Consider the following 3977-nt stretch of genomic DNA (forward strand, 5'->3'; position numbering starts at 1 on the left):
GAAGATATGGTATACACACACACACACACACACATACACACACACACACACACTGGAATACTATTCAGCCATAAAAAAAGATAAAATCATCCCATTCATAACAACATGGATGGACCTTGAGGGTATTATAAGTGAAATAAGCCAGATAGAGAAAGACGAACTCTGTATGACTCCACTCATAGGTGGAACATAAGCATATAGAGAAAGAGAACTGATTGGTGGTTACCAGGGGAAGGGGCAGGGGGTGGTGGAGGGAGGGCACAAAGGGTGAAGTGGTGCACCTACAACATGACTAACAATAATGTACAACTGAAATTTCACAAGGTTGTAAACTATCATAATCTTAATAAAAAGTTAAAAAAAAAAAAAAAAAGACCTTCCTATCACTTAGGAAATTCCATGGGTTTTAGGAGCTTTGTGCCAGGAACCAGGAAGAAAGTCTAAATCTATTTCTCATTATACCACACTTGGGTTCTTTACAGGATCTAGATTCTGTTCCATTGGTCTATATGCCTGTTTTTATGCCAGTACCATACTATTTTGGTTACTATAGATTTGTAATATAGTTTGAAATCAGGAAATGTAATGCCTTCAGTTTCATTCTTTTTTTTCTCAGGATTGCTTTGGTTACTTGTGGTCTTTTGTGGTTCCATACAAATTCCTTCTTTCTACATTACGATAGAGAGCAGGAGAAGTCACATAGCCCTGGGAAAACAGAAAGTATAGATTTATTTGTCTCATGCAAATATAACCAACTTTTTTTCTTTCTTTCGTTGTTTTTTTGTTTTTTGTTTTTTTTTTTTTTGGTGAGGAAAAGTGGCCCTGAGCTAACATCTGCACCAATCTTCCTCTATTTTGTGTGTGGGTCGCTGCCACAGCATGGTTTGATGAGTGGTGTAGGTCCACGCCTGAGATCTGAAACTGCGAACCCAGGGCTGCCAAAGTGGAGTGTGCCAAACTTAACCAATATGCCACTGGGCCAGCCCCAAGATATTACATTCAACACAGCTGCTATAATTGGTGCTAATCAATGATGAAGTTTTTAGTAGTTCACTATCATTGGCAATGATCCATCCAGTTTTTGCAAGAACCACAATGGTGAATTGATGGGTGTGAGGGGACCAACACTGCTGCATCCTTTGAGTCATTGAGGATGACATTAACCTCTTCCACTACACCCAAGATACAATATTGTCTTAATTTTCTGTCTTGTCTGAGGTTAGGGGACTCTTTCAGGGGCTTCCACTTGGCCTTTCTCACTGAAAACCTCATACTCCACAGGTCAAAGAACCCATGTGAGGCTTCTTGCCAACTCTAAATATATCCACTGCAATTATATATTTGGAAACTGGGGAAATGACCATCAAATAGATGTGTAGACACAGAAAGCCCACTGAGATTTGGGTAGATCTGAGATATGACTCAAATTATTTTCTCTTCCACATATGCCTCTCTTCTAATGAGGTTTCATGCTGGTGCTTTGGTTCCCCAGGTATCAGTGTCAAGTTGGACAATGCATCCGATAGACCTAAAAAGTATCTAAATATTCTCTTTTCTTCCTGTCTGGAGCCCTGAGTGAGTGACCATGTGTACCTTTATGGAAGGACTTGGGGAATCACTAGTGTACACAGTTCCCGTGGTGTTGTAGGGTTCTTCCTCAGGGGACAGAGGCTCTCACTCAACCAGTGGGTTCTGGATCCGAGGATTGGCTCAGGTCTTGAAACTGGGCAAGGGATTGTAATTTTCTATTGGGCAACTTATCTCAGCCTCCAACATATTCATTCTTGATCTGTTAAGTATAATATTAAGCAATACTCTTGTTGGCTGCCCCTCTAGAAATACTTTGGTCTATTAGGTATTTCCATAAAGCCCTTGCAGTCAGAATTTCCTGGCTTCCATTCTGTCATTACTGGCCATTTTGGCAATTTTTCCTTTGTTTCTAACTTGCTGCCACCTCGTCTCTGACTTTTTGGGATCCTATTATCCCCACTGATGCTAGGGAGCCTAGTTCTGTGATATTATCTCCTAGAGTCAGCCCCAGCCTATGAAGAACAGAAACAATGAGGTTGATGTTCTGCTTACCTGCTCATTCCTCATCGCCTGATATACAGAGCATCCTTTGGGCCCTTCCAAGGAAAACAGTCACCTGGTGGTTTTCCAGTTTCGTAGAGTAGATTCATACTAGCATGCCCACTTCTCTGAGCCTTTTCTTTCTCTTCAGTCTGCCACAGTAGTTCTGGCATCTTTACTTGATTTAATGTGGGCCATCACTTTTTCTTAGAACAGCTTTATTGAGATATAATTAATACATGTAATTCAACCATTTAAAAAAGAAGAACTTTTTTTTAGTATATTCGCAGAGCTGTGCACCCATCACCATAATCCATTTTGGAACATTTTCATCTCCCCATGACCATTTATTCCTGAGCAGTCAGTCCCCATTTCCCTCCAACACTCCCCTCCTCCCTAGGAACACACTAATCTACTTTCTGTGCATATGGACTTGCTTATGATGGCCATTTCATATAAATGGAATCAAGGAATCCATTTGATCTTTTCTTTCTGTTTCTTTCATGAAGCCTAATGTATTCAAGTTTCCTCCATCCATAGCATGCATTGGTACTTCATTTCTTTTTATTGCCAAATAGTATTCCACTGCATTGATATGTTACTTTTATTTATTTATTCATCAATTGATGGATATTTGAGTTGTTTCTACCTTTTATCTATTATGAATAATGCTGCATGAATATCATGTACAAGTTTTTGTGTGGACATATGTTTTCATTTCTCTTGGGTAAATACCTAGGAATGGAATTGCTGAGTCATATGGCGACACTATTGTCAAACTATAAGGAACTGCCAGACTCTTTTCAAAAGTGGCAGCACTATTTTATATTCCTACCAGTAGTTTACAAGGGTCCCATTTTCTCTACAACCTCACAGCACTTCTTAATATTGGTCTTTTTGATTCTAGCCATCCTAGGAAGTGTGAAGTGGTATTATGTTATAGATTTGATTTGCATTTCCCTAAGGACTAATAATGTGAAGCATCTTTTCAGGTGCTTATTTGCCATTTGTATATCTCCCATGGATAAATGTCTATCAAACACTTGCTCATTTTTTAATTTGCTTGTTTTTTTCTATTATTGAGCTGGAAGAGTTATTTATATATTCTAGAGACTAGTTCCTTAGATAAATGATTTGCAAATATTTCCTCCCAGTCTGGGGCTATATTTTTACTTTTTTGAAGGTGTCCTTCAAAGCACAAAAGGTTTTAGATTTGATCAAGTCCAGTTAATGTAATTATCCCTTTGTTACATGCATTTTCAGTGTCATATTTAAGAAACCATTGCTTAGTCCAATGTCAAGAAGATTCATGCATTTATTGTCTTCTAAGAGTTTTATAGTTTTAGCATTTATGTTTAGGTCTTTGATCTACCTTGAGATAATTTTTTTCAGATGGTGAGAGGTAAAGGTCCAACTTCATTCTTTTGCATGTGGATACACAATCATGTCAGCAGATTAACCTTTCCTCATTGAATTGTCTCGGCGCTCCTTTTGAAATTCAACTGACCATAAATGTGAGGGTTGATTTCTGACCGCTCAATTCTATTTTGTTGATCTATATGTCCGTCCTTATGCTGGTAACACGCTGTCTTGATTATTGTAGCTTTGTAGTAAATTTTGAAACCTGGAATGTGAGTCCTCAAACTTTGTTCTTCTTTTTCAAGAGTGTTTTACCTAGTCTTTTGAATTTCCACACGAATTTTAAGATGAACTCATCAGTTTCTGCAAAGAAATCAGCTGGGATTTTTATAAAATTGAATTGAATCTGTAGATTAATTTGGAGATATAACCATCTTAATACAACTTTTTCACCATCCTGTATTGAAACTATATTCCCAATGAACAATAACTCCCAATTCACCCTTTCCTCAGACCCTAGAAACCACCAGGCACATAAGTGTATCATA

At 38.1% G+C, this 3977-nt stretch overlaps 1 long non-coding RNA gene across 1 annotated transcript; it reads right to left on the minus strand.

The window, feature by feature from the left end:
* Window positions 1-612: 612 nt before the first annotated feature.
* On the minus strand, window positions 613-2283 carry LOC124232872 (uncharacterized). The gene is made up of 2 exons (XR_006886933.1): window positions 2147-2283; window positions 613-705 (listed from the first exon to the last, which is right to left on the minus strand). It is a non-coding gene; the product is annotated as an uncharacterized LOC124232872 (long non-coding RNA).
* Window positions 2284-3977: the final 1694 nt, after the last annotated feature.

Source organism: Equus quagga, unplaced genomic scaffold, assembly GCF_021613505.1.
Source record: "Equus quagga isolate Etosha38 unplaced genomic scaffold, UCLA_HA_Equagga_1.0 138772_RagTag, whole genome shotgun sequence".
NCBI lineage: Eukaryota > Metazoa > Chordata > Mammalia > Perissodactyla > Equidae > Equus > Equus quagga.